The sequence below is a fragment of the Numenius arquata genome, unplaced genomic scaffold, assembly GCF_964106895.1.
Source record: "Numenius arquata unplaced genomic scaffold, bNumArq3.hap1.1 HAP1_SCAFFOLD_45, whole genome shotgun sequence".
In the NCBI taxonomy this organism is placed as follows: Eukaryota; Metazoa; Chordata; class Aves; order Charadriiformes; family Scolopacidae; genus Numenius; species Numenius arquata.
In genome coordinates, this window is record NW_027415589.1 from 827,187 (window position 1) to 852,614 (window position 25,428).

The window sequence follows — 25,428 nt, forward strand, 5'->3', positions numbered from 1 at the left end:
GTCTTGTCTTGGCCCCGTAGCGTTGGAGTGAAGGAGATGGCTCGTTTTTGGGAGGAAAGTGGCTAGATAAGAGCCGACGGTGCTCTGGGGAGCATCTTCCATGAGAAAGGGGGGGGGTTTTGCGGTCCCAGCTCATCTGCAGCCAGGGAGGAGTTTCTCTCTGGAGATCCCGCTCCAAAAGCTCTTCATAGAGAAGTCATAGAGTGGGGTTACAATGTCATAGAGGGCGTTATGATTTCATAGAGTGGGGTTATGACGTCATAGAAGGGGTTGTGATTTCACAGAGTTGGGTTGTGATGTCACAGAGTGGTTTGTGATGTCACAGAGTGGTTTGTGATGTCATAGAGTGTGGTTGTGATGTCATAGAGTATGGTTGTGATGTCATAGAGTGGGGTTGTGACGTCATAGAGGGGCTTGTGATGTCACAGAGTCGGGTTCTGATGTCACAGAGTCGGGTTGTGATGTCATAGACAGAGGGTTGTGATGTCATAGAGGTAGGGTTGTGACGTCTTAGAAGGGCGTTGTGATTACACAGAGTGTGGTTGTGACGTCATAGTGGGGTTTGTGATGTCATAGAGGGGGGTTGTGATTACATAGACGGAGGGTTGTGACGTCATCGGGGATTGGGATGTCACAGAGTGCAGTTGTGGCATCATAGAGGGGTTTCTGATGTCATAGAGTGGGGTTGTGATGTCATAGAGGTAGGGTTGTGATGTCATAGAAGGGCGTTGTGATTTCACAGAGTTGGGTTGTGACATCATAGTGGGGTTTGTGACGTCATAGAGTGTGGTTGTGACGTCATAGAGTGTGGTTGTGACGTCATAGAGTGTGGTTGTGATGTCACAGAGTCAGGTTATTATGTCATAGATTGGGATTGTGACGTGATAGTGGGGTTTGTGATGTCACAGAGTGGTTTGTGATGTCATAGAGTGGGGTTGTGACATCATAGAGGGGTTATGATGTCATAGAGTCGGGTTGTGATGTCATAGAGGTAGGGTTGTGACGTCATAGAGGGGCATTGTGATTTCACAGAGTTGGGTTGTGACGTCATAGTGGGGTTTGTGATGTCACTAAGTGGTTTCTGATGTCACAGAGTGGGGTTGTGACGTCATAGAAGTAGCGTTGTGACGTCATAGAGTGGGGTTGTGACGTCATAGAGGGGTTATTATGTCATAGAGTGGGGTTGTGATGCCATAGTGGGGTTTGTGATTTCATAGAGTGTGTTTGTGATGTCACAGAGTCAGGTTGTGATGTCATAGAGTGGGATTGTGACGTCATATAGGGGGTTGTGACATCATCGGAGATTGTGATGTCATAGAGGTAGCGTTGTGACATCATCGAGGATTGTGTTGTCATAGAATTTTTGGGCAGAACATCCAGGATTTTGGGGTTCTTTTGATGGAGGATGAGGCAAAAATCCACGTTCAGCTGTGGGAATGAGGGCGACCCCTGGGAAAACGGGAGGAGGGAACTGGGGGTGGGGGTGGGTGTCGCTCGGCCCCTTCTCCACAGCGTGTTTTTGGGTGGAGGGTCCCCCATATGGGCCAGAAACCCCCCCAAAGGCCCAGTGCTGTCCCAGTAAAGCACTGATTTTGCTGACGTCACAGGCCGTTGCCGGCCTCCCGCGTTCCACACAACATTCCGAGGCGGCGGTCGCTCGCTGGCCGTGGCTGTGGCAGCTTCCTACCGCTGTGGAGAGTGACATTCAGCAGTTGGATTGTTTTTTTGGGGAAACCCCCAAATTGTCCTGCCCGATGGGGCCCAAAAAGCCTCCAGTGGCCGAAGGGTAACGCTGGGGGTGGGAAGGGGCGTTGGAAGTTGGTGGCGGAAGACTGAGTGATGTTTTGCTGGGCAATAGGGACCGGTTTTGCCCCACCTCACCACGTTTTCCCTCTTTTTTAGCGTTTGTTGCGCCGTATCCATTCCCGACGTGCCTTCCTCCCCCTCCTCTTCCTCCCCCTTTCAGCCGCATCAATGTCGGGGAGCAGTTGCAGGCGGAGCTGCCTGCCCTGCGGGACAGATGCCTCTTGGAAGAGGAGGAGGAAGGAGCCTCCCTGGTTTGGAAGCCCTGGGGTGACGTGGAAAGCAAGCCCGAGCCGCAGGAGAAAGGTTTCTCTTCAGGCTTTTCTTGTGGGAAAGGGGCAAATTCCCCCTTTTCAGAGTTACTTGATCGGGCGTTTGGGTTCTCTCCCGTCTTGTCTTGGCCCCGTAGCGTTGGAGGGAAGGAGATGGCTCGTTTTGGGGAGGAAAGTGGCTAGATAAGAGCCGATGGTGCTCTGGGGAGCATCTTCCATGAGAAAGGGGGGGTTTTGGCGGTCCCAGCTCATCTGCAGCCAGGGAGGAGTTTCTCTCTGGAGATCCCGCTCCAAAAGATCTTCATAGAGATGTCATAGAGTGGGGTTACAATGTAATAGAGGGCGTTATGATTTCATAGAGTGGGGTTATGACATCATAGAAGGGGTTGTGATTTCACAGAGTTGGGTTGTGATGTCATAGTGGGGTTTGTGATGTCACAGAGTGGTTTGTGACGTCATAGAGTGTGGTTGTGACGTCATAGAGTGGGGTTGTGACATCATAGAGGGGCTTGTGATGTCACAGAGTCGGGTTGTGATGTCACAGAGTCGGGTTGTGATGTCACAGAGGTAGGGTTGTGACGTCATAGAGGGGCATTGTGATTTCACAGAGTTGGGTTGTGACGTCATAGTGGGGTTTGTTATGTCACTAAGTGGTTTCTGATGTCACAGAGTGGGGTTGTGACGTTATAGAAGTAGCGTTGTGACGTCATAGAGTGGGGTTGTGACGTCATAGAGGGGTTATTATGTCATAGAGTGGGGTTGTGATTTCATAGAGTGTGTTTGTGATGTCATAGAGTGGAGTTGTGATGTCATAGAGTGCGCTTGTGACGTCACAGAGTCGGGTTGTGATGTCATAGTGGGGTTTGTGATGTCACAGAGTCGGGTTGTGATGTCATAGAGGGGGATTGTGATGTCATAGAGGGGTTATGATGTCATAGAGTTGGGTAGTGACATCATAGTTGGGTTTGTGATCTCATAGAGTGGGGTTGTGATGTCATGGGGGTTATGATGTCATAGAGGTAGGGTTGTGACGTCATAGTGGGGTTTGTGATGTCACAGAGTGGTTTCTGATGTCATAGAGTGGGGTTGTGATGTCATAGAGGAGGTTATCATGTCATACAGTGGGGTTGTGACGTCATAGAGGGGGTTGTGACGTCATAGAGTGCGGTTGTGATGTCATAGAATGGGGTTGTGATGTCATAGGGGGCTATGATGTCATAGAGGTAGGGTTGTGATGTCATAGGGTGGGGTTGTGATGTCATGGGAGTTGTGACCTCATCGGGGATTGTGATGTCATAGATGGGGGTTATATCATAGAGGGGGTTGTGACATCATAGAGTGCGGTTGTGACGTCATAGTGGGGTTTGTGATGTCACAGAGTCGGGTTGTGACGTCATAGAGTGGGATTGTGACGTCATAGAGGGGGTTGTGACATCATCGGAGATTGTGATGTCATAGAGGTAGGGTTGTGACATCATCGAGGATTGTGATGTCATAGAATTTTTGGGCAGAACATCCAGGATTTTGGGGTTCTTTTGATGGAGGATGAGGCAAAAATCCACGTTGAGCTGTGGGAATGAGGGCGACCCCTGGGAAAACGGGAGGAGGGAACTGGGGGTGGGGGTGGGTGTCGCTCGGCCCCTTCTCCACAGCGTGTTTTTGGGTGGAGGGTCCCCCATATGGGCCAGAAACCCCCCCAAACGCCCAGTGCTGTCCCAGTAAAGCCCTGGTTTTGCTGATGTCACAGGCCGTTGCCGGCCTCACGCGTTCCACACAACATTCCGAGGCGGCGGTCGCTCGCTGGCCGTGGCTGTGGCAGCTTCCTACCGCTGTGGAGAGTGACATTCAGCAGTTGGATTGTTTTTTTGGGGAAACCCCCAAATTGTCCTGCCCGATGGGGCCCAAAAAGCCTCCAGTGGCCGAAGGGTAACGCTGGGGGTGGGAAGGGGCGTTGGAAGTTGGTGGCGGAAGACTGAGTGATGTTTTGCTGGGCAATAGGGACCGGTTTTGCCCCACCTCACCACGTTTTCCCTCTTTTTTAGCGTTTGTTGCGCCGTATCCGTTCCTGACGTGCCTTCCTCCCCCTCCTCTTCCTCCCCCTTTCAGCCGCATCAATGTCGGGGAGCAGTTGCAGGCGGAGCTGCCTGCCCTGCGGGACAGATCCCTCTTGGAAGAGGAGGAGGAAGGAGCCTCCCTGGTTTGGAAGCCCTGGGGTGACGTGGAAAGCAAGCCCGAGCCGCAGGAGAAAGGTTTCTCTTCAGGCTTTTCTTGTGGGAAAGGGGCAAATTCCCCCTTTTCAGAGTTACTTGATCGGGCGTTTGGGTTCTCTCCCGTCTTGTCTTGGCCCCGTAGCGTTGGAGGGAAGGAGATGGCTCGTTTTTGGGAGGAAAGTGGCTAGATAAGAGCCGATGGTGCTCTCGGGAGCATCTTCCATGAGAAAGGGGGGGTTTTGGCGGTCCCAGCTCATCTGCAGCCAGGGAGGAGTTTCTCTCTGGAGATCCCGCTCCAAAAGCTGCTCTTCCTGTGGCAATAGTTGGAATATGGGTCTTTTTTCTGGGACTTTTCTGGTTTCCGGTCTGTTTTCTGCCCTTCCTCCATTTCCCATCCATCTCCTGTGGCATCTTTTCTCCTTCTTTGAGGAAAACCTGACCCGTTGGTGTTTTTTCTTGCCTTTGTAGTTTCAAAGCTGCTGAAGATGGCCTCTTCCAGCGGCAGAGCCGGGGCAGGGCTGAACGCGGAGCTGGCTCTGCATTGCCTGCACGAGGCTCGGGGCAACGTTGCGGTAGGGAGCAGCGCTTCCCCCTGAAGAACCCGCTTTGTGACTGGTTTGAGCTGGGAGTTGCTCTGAGTTGGCTCTTCCAGGGGCCGGAATCTCTTTGCTCAAGGCGCCGGGTGCTGCCTGTGGCGGCGTTAAGGTCTGGTGGGGTGACAGAGCCCGTCCCGGTGCATCCATTGGAGCTTGTTTGGATTCTGGGACAGTTGGGAGAATGGGATTTCTCCTGTGACTGAGGGACTCTGAGAGAAAACCCCAGATCTGCCCTCGCTGAAGCCCCGAGCGGCTCTGATTTGCTCCCTCTTCTTTGATTGAACACCACTGGGTGCCTGCCCCTCTCTACGAGGAGCGAGAATTGCCCCTTTTCCTCCTCTGCCGGAGGAACTGGAGTCCTTTTTTCCCATTAAATCTGGCAGGAAGCTCTGGAAATGCTGTGCTCTGGGCCCCCCCGGAGATCCGAATGCCACCCCTTGGCTGATTACCATTACGCAGGAAAATGGGATGAGAACAGATCCCTTTTATATTGGAATTATTCTTTAAAATGTTGGTTTTCGGTGGGGAAAATAATAGTTTTAATCCATTTGTGGGGCTTTTTGAGGCAGGGAAATGCCTCTTGTAATAATTTGCCTGTGGCTGTTTATCCCAAGGCTCGGACACTTGGACCCCAGTGGAACAGCAGTTATTTAAAGAGGCCTGTTATGTTCACAAGAAGAATTTTCGCCTCATCCAGAAGGAGGTAAAGCCGTTGGACGGGGGCGGAGCTCGTTAGCGGGGACGCTTTTAACCCAGGAAGTCCTATTTTCAATCCCCCGTTGGAATCCTGTCCTTAGGACCCTTCTTCCTGCTAAAAACCCATCGGGACAAGACATCATTTGCCCTCATTTGTAATGACAAGGGAGTATTTAATATCCCTGCATTTCTCCCCTTAGATACAGACTAAGACCGTGGCCCAGTGTGTGGAATACTATTATACATGGAAGAAAAAGATCCGATTTGGCAGCACCTGACCTCGCCTGCTGGAGAAAAGGGTCAAGAGAGTCCGGGATGAGGTGGAAAAAGCCAAAGGCGAGGTAAAAAAGCTGCTGGGGGGGTTTGTTTCCTCGACGAATCCATCTGCTCAAACGTTCCTTGCCAGGAAACAGGGATTTGCTTCACGGAAATAGATATTATTTTAATTTTTGGTGGGCGGGGGAAGGGGGTGGCTGTGTGGCTTCAGTGCGTGGGAATTGCACCTTTTCAGCCCCTTTGATAGATTTTGTGGAGGAAAGTGCTTTTCCGCTTGGGACAGTGGAAATAATACAGTTTTTCTTGCACCCCGTTGTGGCTTTGCAGACTGTTTTCCCATTGGTTTTTTGGCTGTTTAGACTTTACCTGGGCTGATAAACCGCGTGAAATCCATGGCCAAAAAATCTTATTTTTCTGCCTTTTTGAGCCATTTCAAGTTATTTTGTCCCTGGTTTGCAGGCCGTCTGCCCCCAGAAGAAGAGGCCACGTGCGACCCCCAAAGACAAGCCCACGCCGGGGCGTCACCACCCGCAGCCCCACAGCGCCTGCGGCTCCTCCGGGGATGCCGGGACCTCCCTGTGCTGGGACTTGCCCTGAGGTGAGCGCGGAAGGTCAGCCCTCCCTTTTTCTTCCCCAAATGCCTCCTTTGGGTTCAGAAAAGCACCCTGGGGGGGTGGGGGGTGGGGGGCAGAAGGGAAGGGCAGCTGGAGGATTGCCCTTGCCCAGGTGCCTCTTGGTGGTTTTATTTGACTTTCAACCCCCAACGTTCTGTCTTTTTGGAGTCGGGGAGACCTTCCCCGGAGCCGTGAGGTTCAGAGCGGCCCCTCCTTGTGCAAAAGCCTCAGGTTTCCCCTTTTTGCCCAGGACAAACTCAAGTTCCATTGAGTTTTGTGGCCCGAGGCTTGCCCACTCCAGTCCCTCACAGCCAGCAAAATGCCTCCAGTTTTAATTTGACCTCATTTGAAGTGATCGCCCAATTAATTCTCCTAATTTAACCCCCCCCAAAATCCATCCTCTTTAACCACCAGCATCCAGACCGGTGTCGTTTCTATGAAGCTGGGTCTAATGGATTTCTAGAGGAAGGACTTACAAATCCCTTTTTCCTTTGTTCTGCTCCCTTGTCCCTAAGGGCAGTTTCCCACGGGGTCCTATTTCCTAACTCCTTGAAGAGCTGGAAGTTTGCTTTCTTAAAATGTGGCGTCCTAACTGTGCTTCTCGTGGGCTTCCAACTTGTGAAGAGAGTGAACTGCACTAGAGCATGATGACTGCAGCCCATGGACTAGGGGATTGGGGGATGGAAAGGGCTCCCGGGGTTTCGCTTTGCTCCTTTTACTTCTAGAAAATCCCCAAATGGCTCAATCCCCGCCTTCTGGCCCGGGGCAGCCGCAGGGGTGAAGTGGTAGCCGGAGGGTCCATCTCCAGAGCCCTGATTTCCCTGAGAAGGGGGAAATTTTGTGGGGGATGGAGTGGTGTGTGAGGAGGAGGGCAAGAAAGGCTAAAGGAGGGTCTTGGCGGAAATATTTTTATCCCCAGCGTGGTTTTGTCAGATTTTTTGGGCAGAACCTCCAGGATTTTGGGGTTCTTTTGATGGAGGATGAGGCAAAAATCCACGTTGAGCCGTGGGAATGAGGGCGACCCCTGGGAAAACGGGAGGAGGGAACTGGGGGTGGGGGTGGGTGTCGCTCGGCCCCTTCTCCACAGCGTGTTTTTGGGTGGAGGGTCCCCCATATGGGCCAGAAACCCCCCCAAAGGCCCAGTTGCTGTCCCAGTAAAGCACTGGTTTTGCTGACGTCACAGGCCGTTGCCGGCCTCCCGCGTTCCACACAACATTCCGAGGCGGCGGTCGCTCGCTGGCCGTGGCTGTGGCAGCTTCCTACCGCTGTGGAGAGTGACATTCAGCAGTTGGATTGTTTTTTTGGGGAAACCCCCAAATTGTCCTGCCCGATGGGGCCCAAAAAGCCTCCAGTGGCCGAAGGGTAACGCTGGGGGTGGGAAGGGGCGTTGGAAGTTGGTGGCGGAAGACTGAGTGATGTTTTGCTGGGCAATAGGGACCGGTTTTGCCCCACCTCACCACGTTTTCCCTCTTTTTTAGCGTTTGTTGCGCCGTATCCATTCCCGACGTGCCTTCCTCCCCCTCCTCTTCCTCCCCCTTTCAGCCGCATCAATGTCGGGGAGCAGTTGCAGGCGGAGCTGCCTGCCCTGCGGGACAGATGCCTCTTGGAAGAGGAGGAGGAAGGAGCCTCCCTGGTTTGGAAGCCCTGGGGTGACATGGAAAGCAAGCCCGAGCCGCAGGAGAAAGGTTTCTCTTCAGGCTTTTCTTGTGGGAAAGGGGCAAATTCCCCCTTTTCAGAGTTACTTGATAGGGCGTTTGGGTTCTCTCCCGTCTTGTCTTGGCCCCGTAGCGTTGGAGTGAAGGAGATGGCTCGTTTTTGGGAGGAAAGTGGCTAGATAAGAGCCGATGGTGCTCTGGGGAGCATCTTCCATGAGAAAGGGGGGGGTTTGGCGGTCCCAGCTCATCTGCAGCCAGGGAGGAGTTTCTCTCTGGAGATCCCGCTCCAAAAGCTGCTCTTCCTGTGGCAATAGTTGGAATATGGGCCTTTTTTCTGGGACTTTTCTGGTTTCCGGTCTGTTTTCTGCCCTTCCTCCATTTCCCATCCATCTCCTGTGGCATCTTTTCTCCTTCTTTGAGGAAAACCTGACCCGTTGGTGTTTTTTCTTGCCTTTGTAGTTTCAAAGCTGCTGAAGATGGCCTCTTCCAGCGGCAGAGCTGGGGCAGGGCTGAACGCGGAGCTGGCTCTGCATTGCCTGCACGAGGCTCGGGGCAACGTTGCGGTAGGGAGCAGCGCTTCTCCCTGAAGAACCCGCTTTGTGACTGGTTTGAGCTGGGAGTTGCTCTGAGTTGGCTCTTCCAGGGGCCGGAATCTCTTTGCTCAAGGCGCCGGGTGCTGCCCGTGGCGGCGTTAAGGTCTGGTGGGGTGACAGAGCCCGTCCCGGTGCATCCATTGGAGCTTGTTTGGATTCTGGGACAGTTGGGAGAATGGGATTTCTCCTGTGACTGAGGGACTCTGAGAGAAAACCCCAGATCTGCCCTCGCTGAAGCCCCGAGCGGCTCTGATTTGCTCCCTCTTCTTTGATTGAACACCACTGGGTGCCTGCCCCTCTCTACGAGGAGCGAGAATTGCCCCTTTTCCTCCTCTGCCGGAGGAACTGGAGTCCTTTTTTCCCATTAAATCTGGCAGGAAGCTCTGGAAATGCTGTGCTCTGGGCCCCCCCGGAGATCCGAATGCCACCCCTTGGCTGATTACCATTACGCAGGAAAATGGGATGAGAACAGATCCCTTTTATATTGGAATTATTCTTTAAAATGTTGGTTTTCGGTGGGGAAAATAATAGTTTTAATCCATTTGTGGGGCTTTTTGAGGCAGGGAAATGCCTCTTGTAATAATTTGCCTGTGGCTGTTTATCCCAAGGCTCGGACACTTGGACCCCAGTGGAACAGCAGTTATTTAAAGAGGCCTGTTATGTTCACAAGAAGAATTTTCGCCTCATCCAGAAGGAGGTAAAGCCGTTGGACGGGGGCGGAGCTCGTTAGCGGGGACGCTTTTAACCCAGGAAGTCCTATTTTCAATCCCCCGTTGGAATCCTGTCCTTAGGACCCTTCTTCCTGCTAAAAACCCATCGGGACAAGACATCATTTGCCCTCATTTGTAATGACAAGGGAGTATTTAATATCCCTGCATTTCTCCCCTTAGATACAGACTAAGACCGTGGCCCAGTGTGTGGAATACTATTATACATGGAAGAAAAAGATCCGATTTGGCAGCACCTGACCTCGCCTGCTGGAGAAAAGGGTCAAGAGAGTCCGGGATGAGGTGGAAAAAGCCAAAGGCGAGGTAAAAAAGCTGCTGGGGGGGTTTGTTTCCTCGACGAATCCATCTGCTCAAACGTTCCTTGCCAGGAAAGAGGGTTTTGCTTCACGGAAATAGATATTATTTTAATTTTTGGTGGGCGGGGGAAGGGGGTGGCTGTGTGGCTTCAGTGCGTGGGAATTGCACCTTTTCAGCCCCTTTGATAGATTTTGTGGAGGAAAGTGCTTTTCCGCTTGGGACAGTGGAAATAATAGAGTTTTTCTTGCACCCCGTTGTGGCTTTGCAGACTGTTTTCCCATTGGTTTTTTGGCTGTTTAGACTTTACCTGGGCTGATAAACCGCGTGAAATCCATGGCCAAAAAATCTTATTTTTCTGCCTTTTTGAGCCATTTCAAGTTATTTTGTCCCTGGTTTGCAGGCCGTCTGCCCCCAGAAGAAGAGGCCACGTGCGACCCCCAAAGACAAGCCCACGCCGGGGCGTCACCACCCGCAGCCCCACAGCGCCTGCGGCTCCTCCGGGGATGCCGGGACCTCCCTGTGCTGGGACTTGCCCTGAGGTGAGCGCGGAAGGTCAGCCCTCCCTTTTTCTTCCCCAAATGCCTCCTTTGGGTTCAGAAAAGCACCCTGGGGGGGTGGGGGGTGGGGGGCAGAAGGGAAGGGCAGCTGGAGGATTGCCCTTGCCCAGGTGCCTCTTGGTGGTTTTATTTGACTTTCAACCCCCAACATTCTGTCTTTTTGGAGTCGGGGAGACCTTCCCCGGAGCCGTGAGGTTCAGAGCGGCCCCTCCTTGTGCAAAAGCCTCAGGTTTGCCCTTTTTGCCCAGGACAAACTCAAGTTCCATTGAGTTTTGTGGCCCGAGGCTTGCCCACTCCAGTCCCTCACAGCCAGCAAAATGCCTCCAGTTTTAATTTGACCTCATTTGAAGTGATCGCCCAATTAATTCTCCTAATTTAACCCCCCCCAAAATCCATCCTCTTTAACCACCAGCATCCAGACCGGTGTCGTTTCTATGAAGCTGGGTCTAATGGATTTCTAGAGGAAGGACTTACAAATCCCTTTTTCCTTTGTTCTGCTCCCTTGTCCCTAAGGGCAGTTTCCCACGGGGTCCTATTTCCTAACTCCTTGAAGAGCTGGAAGTTTGCTTTCTTAAAATGTGGCGTCCTAACTGTGCTTCTCGTGGGCTTCCAACTTGTGAAGAGAGTGAACTGCACTAGAGCATGATGACTGCAGCCCATGGACTAGGGGATTGGGGGATGGAAAGGGCTCCCGGGGTTTCGCTTTGCTCCTTTTGCTTCTAGAAAATCCCCAAATGGCTCAATCCCCGCCTTCTGGCCCGGGGCAGCCGCAGCGGTGAAGTGGTAGCCGGAGGGTCCATCTCCAGAGCCATGATTTCCCTGAGAAGGGGGAAATTTTGTGGGGGATGGAGTGGTGTGTGAGGAGGAGGAGGAGGGCAAGGAAGGCTAAAGGAGGGTCTTGGCGGAAAGATTTTTATCCCCAGCGTGGTTTTGTCAGATTTTTTGGGCAGAACCTCCAGGATTTTGGGGTTCTTTTGATGGAGGATGAGGCAAAAATCCACGTTCAGCCGTGGGAATGAGGGCGACCCCTGGGAAAACGGGAGGAGGGAACTGGGGGTGGGGGTGGGTGTCGCTCGGCCCCTTCTCCACAGTGTGTTTTTGGGTGGAGGGTCGTGACAGGGGGAGTTGGGTTGTGACATCATAGTGGGGTTTGTGATGTCACAGAGTGGTTTGTGATGTCATAGAGTGGGGTTGTGACGTCATAGAGGGGTTATGATGTCATAGAGTGGGGTTGTGATATCATAGAGGTAGGGTTGTAACGTCATAGAGGGGCATTGTGATTTCACAGAGTTGGGTTGTGACGTCATAGTGGGGTTTGTGATGTCACTAAGTGGTTTCTGATGTCACAGAGTGGGGTTGTGACGTCATAGAAGTAGCGTTGTGACGTCATAGAGTTGGGTTGTGACGTCATAGAGGGGTTATTATGTCATAGAGTGGGGTTGTGACGCCATAGTGGGGTTTGTGATTTCATAGAGTGTGTTTGTGATGTCACAGAGTCGGGTTGTGATGTCATAGAGTGGGGTTGTAACGTCATAGAGTGCGGTTGTGACGTCACAGAGTCGGGTTGTGACGTCATAGTGGGGTTTGTGATGTCACAGAACCGCGTTGTGATGTCATAGAGGGGGATTGTGATGTCATAGAGGGAGGGTTGTGATGTCATAGAGGCAGGGTTGTGACGTCTCAGAAGGGCGTTGTGATTTCACAGAGTGTGGTTTTGACGTCATAGTGGGGTTTGTGATGTCACAGTCGGGTGGTGACGTCATAGAGTGGGGTTGTGATGTCATAGAGGTAGGGCTGTGACGTCATAGAGGGGCATTGTGATTTCAAAGAGTTGGGTTGTGACATCATAGTGGGGTTTGTGATGTCACAGAGTGCTTTGTGATGTCATAGAGTGGGGTTGTGACGTCAGAGAGTGGGGTTGTGATGTCATAGAGGTAGGGTTGTGACGTCATAGAGGGGCATTGTGATTTCAAAGAGTTGGGTTGTGACATCATAGTGGGGTTTGTGATGTCACAGAGTGGTTTGTGACGTCATAGAGTGGGGTTGTGACGTCATAGAGTGGGGTTATGATGTCATAGAGTGGGGTTGTGACGTCATAGTGGGGTTTGTGATGTCACAGAGTGGTTTCTGATGTCATAGAGTGGGGTTGTGATGTCATAGATGAGGTTATCATGTCATACAGTGGGGTTGTGACGTCATAGAGGGGGTTGTGACGTCATAGAGTGGGATTGTGACGTCATAGAGGGGGTTGTGACATCATTGGAGATTGTGATGTCATAGAGGTAGGGTTGTGACATCATCGAGGATTGTGTTGTCATAGAATTTTTGGGCAGAACCTCCAGGATTTTGGGGTTCTTTTGATGGAGGATGAGGCAAAAATCCACGTTGAGCCGTGGGAATGAGGGCGACCCCTGGGAAAACGGGAGGAGGGAACTGGGGGTGGGGGTGGGTGTCGCTCGGCCCCTTCTCCACAGCGTGTTTTTGGGTGGAGGGTCCCCCATATGGGCCAGAAACCCCCCCAAAGGCCCAGTGCTGTCCCAGTAAAGCCCTGGTTTTGCTGACGTCACAGGCCGTTGCCGGCCTCCCGCGTTCCACACAACATTCCGAGGCGGCGGTCGCTCGCTGGCCGTGGCTGTGGCAGCTTCCTACCGCTGTGGAGAGTGACATTCAGCAGCTGGATTGTTTTTTTGGGGAAACCCCCAAATTGTCCTGCCCGATGGGGCCCAAAAAGCCTCCAGTGGCCGAAGGGTAACGCTGGGGGTGGGAAGGGGCGTTGGAAGTTGGTGGCGGAAGGCTGAGTGATGTTTTGCTGGGAAATAGGGACCGGTTTTGCCCCAACTGACCACGTTTTCCCTCTTTTGAAGCGTTTGTTGCGCCGTATCCATTCCCGACGTGCCTTCCTCCCCCTCCTCTTCCTCCCCCTTTCAGCCGCATCAATGTCGGGGAGCAGTTGCAGGCGGAGCTGCCTGCCCTGCGGGACAGATCCCTCTTGGAAGAGGAGGAGGAAGGAGCCTCCCTGGTTTGGAAGCCCTGGGGTGACGTGGAAAGCAAGCCCGAGCCGCAGGAGAAAGGTTTCTCTTCAGGCTTTTCTTGTGGGAAAGGGGCAAATTCCCCGTTTTCAGAGTTACTTGCTAGGGCGTTTGGGTTCTCTCCCGTCTTGTCTTGGCCGCGTAGCGTTGGAGGGAAGGAGATGGCTCGTTTTTGGGAGGAAAGTGGCTAGATAAGAGCCGATGGTGCTCTCGGGAGCATCTTCCATGAGAAAGGGGGGGTTTGGCGGTCCCAGCTCATCTGCAGCCAGGGAGGAGTTTCTCTCTGGAGATCCCGCTCCAAAAGCTCTTGAAAGAGCCTCTTTTTGTCCATCAGAAGACTTTTCGCCTCATCCAGAAGGAGGTAAAGCCGTTGGAGCGGGGCGGAGCTGGTTAGCGGGGAGGCTTTTAACCCAGAAAGCCCTATTTTCAATCCCCCGTTGGAATCCTGTCCTTAGGACCCTTCTTCCTGCTCAAAACCCAGCGGGAGAAGACATCATTGCCCTCCTTTGTAATGACAAGGGAGTCTTTAATATCCCTGGATTTCTCCCCATAGATCCAGAGGCAAACCGTGGCCCAGTGTGTTGACTCTTGTTACTTCTGGAGGAAGACAGTGCGATTTGGCAGCACCTGACCTCGCCTGCTGGAGAAAAGGGTCAAGAGAGTCCGGGATGAGGTGGAAAAAGCCAAAGGCGAGGTAAAAAAGCTGCTGGGGGGGTTTGTTTCCTGGACGAATCCATCTGCTCAAACGTTCCTTGCCAGGAAAGAGGGATTTGCTTCACGGAAATAGCTATTATTTGAATTTTTGTTGGGCGGGGGAGCGGGGTGGCTGTGTGGCTTCAGTGCGTGGGAATTGCACCTTTTCAGCCCCTTTGATAGATTTTGTGGAGGAAAGTGCTTTTCCGCTTGGGACAGTGGAAATAATAGAGTTTTTCTTGCACCCCGTTGTGGCTTTGCACCCCGTTTTCCCATTGGTTTTTTGGCTGTTTAGACTTTACCTGGGCTGATAAACCGCGTGAAATCCATGGCCAAAAAATCTTATTTTTCTGCCTTTTTGAGCCATTTCAAGTTATTTTGTCCCTGGTTTGCAGGCCGTCTGCCCCCAGAAGAAGAGGCCACGTGCGACCCCCAAAGACAAGCCCACGCCGGGGCGTCACCACCCGCAGCCCCACAGCGCCTGCGGCTCCTCCGGGGATGCCGGGACCTCCCTGTGCTGGGACTTGCCCTGAGGTGAGCGCGGAAGGTCAGCCCTCCCTTTTTCTTCCCCAAATGCCTCCTTTGGGTTCAGAAAAGCACCCTGGGGGGGTGGGGGGTGGGGGGCAGAAGGGAAGGGCAGCTGGAGGATTGCCCTTGCCCAGGTGCCTCTTGGTGGTTTTATTTGACTTTCAACCCCCAACGTTCTGTCTTTTTGGAGTCGGGGAGACCTTCCCCGGAGCCGTGAGGTTCAGAGCGGCCCCTCCTTGTGCAAAAGCCTCAGGTTTCCCCTTTTTGCCCAGGACAAACTCAAGTTCCATTGAGTTTTGTGGCCCGAGGCTTGCCCACTCCAGTCCCTCACAGCCAGCAAAATGCCTCCAGTTTTAATTTGACCTCATTTGAAGTGATCGCCCAATTAATTCTCCTAATTTAACCCCCCCCAAAATCCATCCTCTTTAACCACCAGCATCCAGACCGGTGTCGTTTCTATGAAGCTGGGTCTAATGGATTTCTAGAGGAAGGACTTACAAATCCCTTTTTCCTTTGTTCTGCTCCCTTGTCCCTAAGGGCAGTTTCCCACGGGGTCCTATTTCCTAACTCCTTGAAGAGCTGGAAGTTTGCTTTCTTAAAATGTGGCGTCCTAACTGTGCTTCTCGTGGGCTTCCAACTTTATAAGAGAGTGAACTGCACTAGAGCATGATGACTGCAGCCCATGGACTAGGGGATTGGGGGATGGAAAGGGCCCCCGGGGTTTCGCTTTGCTCCTTTTGCTTCTAGAAAATCCCCAAATGGCTCAATCCCCGCCTTCTGGCCCGGGGCAGCCGCAGGGGTGAAGTGGTAGCCGGAGGGTCCCTCTGCAGAGCCATGATTTCCCTGAGAAGGGGGAAATTTTGTGGGGGATGGAGTGGTGTGTGAGGAGGAGGAGGAGGGCAAGGAAGGCTAAAGGAGGGTCTTGGCGGAAAGATTTTTATCCCCAGCGTGGTTTTGTCAGATTTTTTGGGCAGAACCTCCAGGATTTTGGGGTTCTTTTGATGGAGGATGAGGCAAAAATCCACGTTGAGCCGTGGGAATGAGGGCGACCCCTGGGAAAACGGGAGGAGGGAACTGGGGGTGGGGGTGGGTGTCGCTCGGCCCCTTCTCCACAGCGTGTTTTTGGGTGGAGGGTCGTGACAGGGGGAGTTGGGTTGTGACATCATAGTGGGGTTTGTGATGTCACAGAGTGGTTTGTGGTGTCATAGAGTGGGGTTGTGACGTCATAGAGGGGTTATGATGTCATAGAGTGGGGTTGTGATATCATAGAGGTAGGGTTGTGACGTCATAGAGGGGCATTGTGATTTCACAGAGTTGGGTTGTGACGTCATAGTGGGGTTTGTGATGTCACTAAGTGGTTTCTGATGTCACAGAGTGGGGTTGTGACGTCATAGAAGTAGCGTTGTGACGTCATAGAGTTGGGTTGTGACGTCATAGAGGGGTTATTATGTCATAGAGTGGGGTTGTGACGCCATAGTGGGGTTTGTGATTTCATAGAGTGTGTTTGTGATGTCACAGAGTCGGGTTGTGATGTCATAGAGTGGGGTTGTAACGTCATAGAGTGCGGTTGTGACGTCACAGAGTCGGGTTGTGACGTCATAGTGGGGTTTGTGATGTCACAGAACCGCGTTGTGATGTCATAGAGGGGGATTGTGATGTCATAGAGGGAGGGTTGTGATGTCATAGAGGCAGGGTTGTGACGTCTCAGAAGGGCGTTGTGATTTCACAGAGTGTGGTTTTGACGTCATAGTGGGGTTTGTGATGTCACAGTCGGGTGGTGACGTCATAGAGTGGGGTTGTGATGTCATAGAGGTAGGGTTGTGACGTCATAGAGGGGCATTGTGATTTCAAAGAGTTGGGTTGTGACATCATAGTGGGGTTTGTGATGTCACAGAGTGCTTTGTGATGTCATAGAGTGGGGTTGTGACGTCAGAGAGTGGGGTTGTGATGTCATAGAGGTAGGGTTGTGACGTCATAGAGGGGCATTGTGATTTCAAAGAGTTGGGTTGTGACATCATAGTGGGGTTTGTGATGTCACAGAGTGGTTTGTGACGTCATAGAGTGGGGTTGTGACGTCATAGAGTGGGGTTATGATGTCATAGAGTGGGGTTGTGACGTCATAGTGGGGTTTGTGATGTCACAGAGTGGTTTCTGATGTCATAGAGTGGGGTTGTGATGTCATAGATGAGGTTACATGTCATACAGTGGGGTTGTGACGTCATAGAGGGGGTTGTGACGTCATAGAGTGGGATTGTGACGTCATAGAGGGGGTTGTGACATCATTGGAGATTGTGATGTCATAGAGGTAGGGTTGTGACATCATCGAGGATTGTGTTGTCATAGAATTTTTGGGCAGAACCTCCAGGATTTTGGGGTTCTTTTGATGGAGGATGAGGCAAAAATCCACGTTCAGCCGTGGGAATGAGGGCGACCCCTGGGAAAACGGGAGGAGGGAACTGGGGGTGGGGGTGGGTGTCGCTCGGCCCCTTCTCCACAGCGTGTTTTTGGGTGGAGGGTCCCCCATATGGGCCAGAAACCCCCCCAAAGGCCCAGTGCTGTCCCAGTAAAGCCCTGGTTTTGCTGACGTCACAGGCCGTTGCCGGCCTCCCGCGTTCCACACAACATTCCGAGGCGGCGGTCGCTCGCTGGCCGTGGCTGTGGCAGCTTCCTACCGCTGTGGAGAGTGACATTCAGCAGCTGGATTGTTTTTTTGGGGAAACCCCCAAATTGTCCTGCCCGATGGGGCCCAAAAAGCCTCCAGTGGCCGAAGGGTAACGCTGGGGGTGGGAAGGGGCGGTGGAAGTTGGTGGCGGAAGGCTGAGTGATGTTTTGCTGGGAAATAGGGACCGGTTTTGCCCCACCTCACCACGTTTTCCCTCTTTTTTAGCGTTTGTTGCGCCGTATCCATTCCCGACGTGCCTTCCTCCCCCTCCTCTTCCTCCCCCTTTCAGCCGCATCAGTGTCGGGGAGCAGTTGCAGGCGGAGCTGCCTGCCCTGCGGGACAGATCCCTCTTGGAAGAGGAGGAGGAAGGAGCCTCCCTGGTTTGGAAGCCCTGGGGTGACGTGGAAAGCAAGCCCGAGCCGCAGGAGAAAGGTTTCTCTTCAGGCTTTTCTTGTGGGAAAGGGGCAAATTCCCCCTTTTCAGAGTTACTTGATCGGGCGTTTGGGTTCTCTCCCGTCTTGTCTTGGCCCCGTAGCGTTGGAGGGAAGGAGATGGCTCGTTTTTGGGAGGAAAGTGGCTAGATAAGAGCCGATGGTGCTCTCGGGAGCATCTTCCATGAGAAAGGGGGGGTTTGGCGGTCCCAGCTCATCTGCAGCCAGGGAGGAGTTTCTCTCTGGAGATCCCGCTCCCAAAGCTCTTGAAAGAGCCTTTTTTTTGTCCATCAGAAGACTTTTGGCCTCATCCAGAAGGAGGTAAAGCCGTTGGAGCGGGGCGGAGCTGGTTAGCGGGGAGGCTTTTAACCCAGAAAGCCCTATTTTCAATCCCCCGTTGGAATCCTGTCCTTAGGACCCTTCTTCCTGCTCAAAACCCAGCGGGAGAAGACATCATTGCCCTCCTTTGTAATGACAAGGGAGTCTTTAATATCCCTGGATTTCTCCCCATAGATCCAGAGGCAAACCGTGGCCCAGTGTGTTGACTCTTGTTCCTTCTGGAGGAAGAAAGTGCGATTTGGGTGCACCTGACCTCGCCTGCTGGAGAAAAGGGTCAAGAGAGTCTGGGATGAGGTGGAAAAAGCCAAAGGCGAGGTAAAAAAGCTGCTGGGGGGGTTTGTTTCCTCGACGAATCCATCTGCTCAAACGTTCCTTGCCAGGAAAGAGGGATTTGCTTCACGGAAATAGCTATTATTTGAATTTTTGTTGGGCGGGGGAGCGGGGTGGCTGTGTGGCTTCAGTGCGTGGGAATTGCACCTTTTCAGCCCCTTTGATAGATTTTGTGGAGGAAAGTGCTTTTCCGCTTGGGACAGTGGAAATAATACAGTTTTTCTTGCACCCCGTTGTGGCTTTGCACCCCGTTTTCCCATTGGTTTTTTGGCTGTTTAGACTTGACCTGGGCTGATAAACCGCGTGAAATCCATGGCCAAAAAATCTTATTTTTCTGCCTTTTTGAGCCATTTCAAGTTATTTTGTCCCTGGTTTGCAGGCCGTCTGCCACCAGAAGAAGAGGCCACGTGCGACCCCCAAAGACAAGCCCACGCCGGGGCGTCACCACCCGCAGCCCCACAGCGCCTGCGGCTCCTCCGGGGATGCCGGGACCTCCCTGTGCTGGGACTTGCCCTGAGGTGAGCGCGGAAGGTCAGCCCTCCCTTTTTCTTCCCCAAATGCCTCCTTTGGGTTCAGAAAAGCACCCTGGGGGGGTGGGGGGTGGGGGGCAGAAGGGAAGGGCAGCTGGAGGATTGCCCTTGCCCAGGTGCCTCTTGGTGGTTTTATTTGACTTTCAACCCCCAACATTCTGTCTTTTTGGAGTCGGGGAGACCTTCCCCGGAGCCGTGAGGTTCAGAGCGGCCCCTCCTTGTGCAAAAGCCTCAGGTTTCCCCTTTTTGCCCAGGACAAACTCAAGTTCCATTGAGTTTTGTGGCCCGAGGCTTGCCCACTCCAGTCCCTCACAGCCAGCAAAATGCCTCCAGTTTTAATTTGACCTCATTTGAAGTGATCGCCCAATTAATTCTCCTAATTTAACCCCCGCCAAAATCCATCCTCTTTAACCACCAGCATCCAGACCGGTGTCGTTTCTATGAAGCTGGGTCTAATGGATTTCTAGAGGAAGGACTTACAAATCCCTTTTTCCTTTGTTCTGCTCCCTTGTCCCTAAGGGCAGTTTCCCACGGGGTCCTATTTCCTAACTCCTTGAAGAGCTGGAAGTTTGCTTTCTTAAAATGTGGCGTCCTAACTGTGCTTCTCGTGGGCTTCCAACTTGTGAAGAGAGTGAAGTGCACTAGAGCATGATGACTGCAGCCCATGGACTAGGGGATTGGGGGATGGAAAGGGCTCCCGGGGTTTCGCTTTGCTCCTTTTGCTTCTAGAAAATCCCCAAATGGCTCAATCCCCGCCTTCTGGCCCGGGGCAGCCGCAGGGGTGAAGTGGTAGCCGGAGGGTCCATCTCCAGAGCCATGATTTCCCTGAGAAGGGGGAAATTTTGTGGGGGATGGAGTGGTGTGTGAGGAGGAGGAGGAGGGCAAGGAAGGCTAAAGGAGGGTCTTGGCGGAAAGATTTTTATCCCCAGCGTGGTTTTGTCAGATTTTTTGGGCAGAACCTCCAGGATTTTGGGGTTCTTTTGATGGAGGATGAGGCAAAAATCCACGTTCAGCCGTGGGAATGAGGGCGACCCCTGGGAAAACGGGAGGAGGGAACTGGGGGTGGGGGTGGGTGTCGCTCGGCCCCTTCTCCACAGTGTGTTTTTGGGTGGAGGGTCGTGACAGGGGGAGTTGGGTTGTGACATCATAGTGGGGTTTGTGATGTCACAGAGTGGTTTGTGATGTCATAGAGTGGGGTTGTGACGTCATAGAGGGGTTATGATGTCATAGAGTGGGGTTGTGATATCATAGAGGTAGGGTTGTGACGTCATAGAGGGGCATTGTGATTTCACAGAGTTGGGTTGTGACGTCATAGTGGGGTTTGTGATGTCACTAAGTGGTTTCTGATGTCACAGAGTGGGGTTGTGACGTCATAGAAGTAGCGTTGTGACGTCATAGAGTTGGGTTGTGACGTCATAGAGGGGTTATTATGTCATAGAGTGGGGTTGTGACGCCATAGTGGGGTTTGTGATTTCATAGAGTGTGTTTGTGATGTCACAGAGTCGGGTTGTGATGTCATAGAGTGGGGTTGTAACGTCATAGAGTGCGGTTGTGACGTCACAGAGTCGGGTTGTGACGTCATAGTGGGGTTTGTGATGTCACAGAACCGCGTTGTGATGTCATAGAGGGGGATTGTGATGTCATAGAGGGAGGGTTGTGATGTCATAGAGGCAGGGTTGTGACGTCTCAGAAGGGCGTTGTGATTTCACAGAGTGTGGTTTTGACGTCATAGTGGGGTTTGTGATGTCACAGTCGGGTGGTGACGTCATAGAGTGGGGTTGTGATGTCATAGAGGTAGGGTTGTGACGTCATAGAGGGGCATTGTGATTTCAAAGAGTTGGGTTGTGACATCATAGTGGGGTTTGTGATGTCACAGAGTGCTTTGTGATGTCATAGAGTGGGGTTGTGACGTCAGAGAGTGGGGTTGTGATGTCATAGAGGTAGGGTTGTGACGTCATAGAGGGGCATTGTGATTTCAAAGAGTTGGGTTGTGACATCATAGTGGGGTTTGTGATGTCACAGAGTGGTTTGTGACGTCATAGAGTGGGGTTGTGACGTCATAGAGTGGGGTTATGATGTCATAGAGTGGGGTTGTGACGTCATAGTGGGGTTTGTGATGTCACAGAGTGGTTTCTGATGTCATAGAGTGGGGTTGTGATGTCATAGATGAGGTTATCATGTCATACAGTGGGGTTGTGACGTCATAGAGGGGGTTGTGACGTCATAGAGTGGGATTGTGACGTCATAGAGGGGGTTGTGACATCATTGGAGATTGTGATGTCATAGAGGTAGGGTTGTGACATCATCGAGGATTGTGTTGTCATAGAATTTTTGGGCAGAACCTCCAGGATTTTGGGGTTCTTTTGATGGAGGATGAGGCAAAAATCCACGTTGAGCCGTGGGAATGAGGGCGACCCCTGGGAAAACGGGAGGAGGGAACTGGGGGTGGGGGTGGGTGTCGCTCGGCCCCTTCTCCACAGCGTGTTTTTGGGTGGAGGGTCCCCCATATGGGCCAGAAACCCCCCCAAAGGCCCAGTGCTGTCCCAGTAAAGCCCTGGTTTTGCTGACGTCACAGGCCGTTGCCGGCCTCCCGCGTTCCACACAACATTCCGAGGCGGCGGTCGCTCGCTGGCCGTGGCTGTGGCAGCTTCCTACCGCTGTGGAGAGTGACATTCAGCAGCTGGATTGTTTTTTTGGGGAAACCCCCAAATTGTCCTGCCCGATGGGGCCCAAAAAGCCTCCAGTGGCCGAAGGGTAACGCTGGGGGTGGGAAGGGGCGGTGGAAGTTGGTGGCGGAAGGCTGAGTGATGTTTTGCTGGGAAATAGGGACCGGTTTTGCCCCACCTCACCACGTTTTCCCTCTTTTTTAGCGTTTGTTGCGCCGTATCCATTCCCGACGTGCCTTCCTCCCCCTCCTCTTCCTCCCCCTTTCAGCCGCATCAGTGTCGGGGAGCAGTTGCAGGCGGAGCTGCCTGCCCTGCGGGACAGATCCCTCTTGGAAGAGGAGGAGGAAGGAGCCTCCCTGGTTTGGAAGCCCTGGGGTGACGTGGAAAGCAAGCCCGAGCCGCAGGAGAAAGGTTTCTCTTCAGGCTTTTCTTGTGGGAAAGGGGCAAATTCCCCCTTTTCAGAGTTACTTGATCGGGCGTTTGGGTTCTCTCCCGTCTTGTCTTGGCCCCGTAGCGTTGGAGGGAAGGAGATGGCTCGTTTTTGGGAGGAAAGTGGCTAGATAAGAGCCGATGGTGCTCTCGGGAGCATCTTCCATGAGAAAGGGGGGGTTTGGCGGTCCCAGCTCATCTGCAGCCAGGGAGGAGTTTCTCTCTGGAGATCCCGCTCCAAAAGCTCTTGAAAGAGCCTTTTTTTTGTCCATCAGAAGACTTTTGGCCTCATCCAGAAGGAGGTAAAGCCGTTGGAGTGGGGCGGAGCTGGTTAGCGGGGAGGCTTTTAACCCAGAAAGCCCTATTTTCAATCCCCCGTTGGAATCCTGTCCTTAGGACCCTTCTTCCTGCTCAAAACCCAGCGGGAGAAGACATCATTGCCCTCCTTTGTAATGACAAGGGAGTCTTTAATATCCCTGGATTTCTCCCCATAGATCCAGAGGCAAACCGTGGCCCAGTGTGTTGACTCTTGTTCCTTCTGGAGGAAGAAAGTGCGATTTGGGTGCACCTGACCTCGCCTGCTGGAGAAAAGGGTCAAGAGAGTCCGGGATGAGGTGGAAAAAGCCAAAGGCGAGGTAAAAAAGCTGCTGGGGGGGTTTGTTTCCTCGACGAATCCATCTGCTCAAACGTTCCTTGCCAGGAAAGAGGGATTTGCTTCACGGAAATAGCTATTATTTGAATTTTTGTTGGGCGGGGGAGCGGGGTGGCTGTGTGGCTTCAGTGCGTGGGAATTGCACCTTTTCAGCCCCTTTGATAGATTTTGTGGAGGAAAGTGCTTTTCCGCTTGGGACAGTGGAAATAATAGAGTTTTTCTTGCACCCCGTTGTGGCTTTGCACCCTGTTTTCCCATTGGTTTTTTGGCTGTTTAGACTTGACCTGGGCTGATAAACCGCGTGAAATCCATGGCCAAAAAATCTTATTTTTCTGCCTTTTTGAGCCATTTCGAGTTATTTTGTCCCTGGTTTGCAGGCCGTCTGCCCCCAGAAGAAGAGGCCACGTGCGACCCCCAAAGACAAGCCCACGCCGGGGCGTCACCACCCGCAGCCCCACAGTGCCTGCGGCTCCTCCGGGGATGCCGGGACCTCCCTGTGCTGGGACTTGCCCTGAGGTGAGCGCGGAAGGTCAGCCCTCCCTTTTTCTTCCCCAAATGCCTCCTTTGGGTTCAGAAAAGCACCCTGGGGGGGTGGGGGGTGGGGGGCAGAAGGGAAGGGCAGCTGGAGGATTGCCCTTGCCCAGGTGCCTCTTGGTGGTTTTATTTGACTTTCAACCCCCAACATTCTGTCTTTTTGGAGTCGGGGAGACCTTCCCCGGAGCCGTGAGGTTCAGAGCGGCCCCTCCTTGTGCAAAAGCCTCAGGTTTCCCCTTTTTGCCCAGGACAAACTCAAGTTCCATTGAGTTTTGTGGCCCGAGGCTTGCCCACTCCAGTCCCTCACAGCCAGCAAAATGCCTCCAGTTTTAATTTGACCTCATTTGAAGTGATCGCCCAATTAATTCTCCTAATTTAACCCCCGCCAAAATCCATCCTCTTTAACCACCAGCATCCAGACCGGTGTCGTTTCTATGAAGCTGGGTCTAATGGATTTCTAGAGGAAGGACTTACAAATCCCTTTTTCCTTTGTTCTGCTCCCTTGTCCCTAAGGGCAGTTTCCCACGGGGTCCTATTTCCTAACTCCTTGAAGAGCTGGAAGTTTGCTTTCTTAAAATGTGGCGTCCTAACTGTGCTTCTCGTGGGCTTCCAACTTGTGAAGAGAGTGAACTGCACTAGAGCATGATGACTGCAGCCCATGGACTAGGGGATTGGGGGATGGAAAGGGCTCCCGGGGTTTCGCTTTGCTCCTTTTGCTTCTAGAAAATCCCCAAATGGCTCAATCCCCGCCTTCTGGCCCGGGGCAGCCGCAGGGGTGAAGTGGTAGCCGGAGGGTCCATCTCCAGAGCCATGATTTCCCTGAGAAGGGGGAAATTTTGTGGGGGATGGAGTGGTGTGTGAGGAGGAGGAGGAGGGCAAGGAAGGCTAAAGGAGGGTCTTGGCGGAAAGATTTTTATCCCCAGCGTGGTTTTGTCAGATTTTTTGGGCAGAACCTCCAGGATTTTGGGGTTCTTTTGATGGAGGATGAGGCAAAAATCCACGTTGAGCCGTGGGAATGAGGGCGACCCCTGGGAAAACGGGAGGAGGGAACTGGGGGTGGGGGTGGGTGTCGCTCGGCCCCTTCTCCACAGTGTGTTTTTGGGTGGAGGGTCGTGACAGGGGGAGTTGGGTTGTGACATCATAGTGGGGTTTGTGATGTCACAGAGTGGTTTGTGGTGTCATAGAGTGGGGTTGTGACGTCATAGAGGGGTTATGATGTCATAGAGTGGGGTTGTGATATCATAGAGGTAGGGTTGTGACGTCATAGAGGGGCATTGTGATTTCACAGAGTTGGGTTGTGACGTCATAGTGGGGTTTGTGATGTCACTAAGTGGTTTCTGATGTCACAGAGTGGGGTTGTGACGTCATAGAAGTAGCGTTGTGACGTCATAGAGTTGGGTTGTGACGTCATAGAGGGGTTATTATGTCATAGAGTGGGGTTGTGACGCCATAGTGGGGTTTGTGATTTCATAGAGTGTGTTTGTGATGTCACAGAGTCGGGTTGTGATGTCATAGAGTGGGGTTGTAACGTCATAGAGTGCGGTTGTGACGTCACAGAGTCGGGTTGTGACGTCATAGTGGGGTTTGTGATGTCACAGAACCGCGTTGTGATGTCATAGAGGGGGATTGTGATGTCATAGAGGGAGGGTTGTGATGTCATAGAGGCAGGGTTGTGACGTCTCAGAAGGGCGTTGTGATTTCACAGAGTGTGGTTTTGACGTCATAGTGGGGTTTGTGATGTCACAGTCGGGTGGTGACGTCATAGAGTGGGGTTGTGATGTCATAGAGGTAGGGTTGTGACGTCATAGAGGGGCATTGTGATTTCAAAGAGTTGGGTTGTGACATCATAGTGGGGTTTGTGATGTCACAGAGTGCTTTGTGATGTCATAGAGTGGGGTTGTGACGTCAGAGAGTGGGGTTGTGATGTCATAGAGGTAGGGTTTTGACGTCATAGAGGGGCATTGTGATTTCAAAGAGTTGGGTTGTGACATCATAGTGGGGTTTGTGATGTCACAGAGTGGTTTGTGACGTCATAGAGTGGGGTTGTGACGTCATAGAGTGGGGTTATGATGTCATAGAGTGGGGTTGTGACGTCATAGTGGGGTTTGTGATGTCACAGAGTGGTTTCTGATGTCATAGAGTGGGGTTGTGATGTCATAGATGAGGTTACATGTCATACAGTGGGGTTGTGACGTCATAGAGGGGGTTGTGACGTCATAGAGTGGGATTGTGACGTCATAGAGGGGGTTGTGACATCATTGGAGATTGTGATGTCATAGAGGTAGGGTTGTGACATCATCGAGGATTG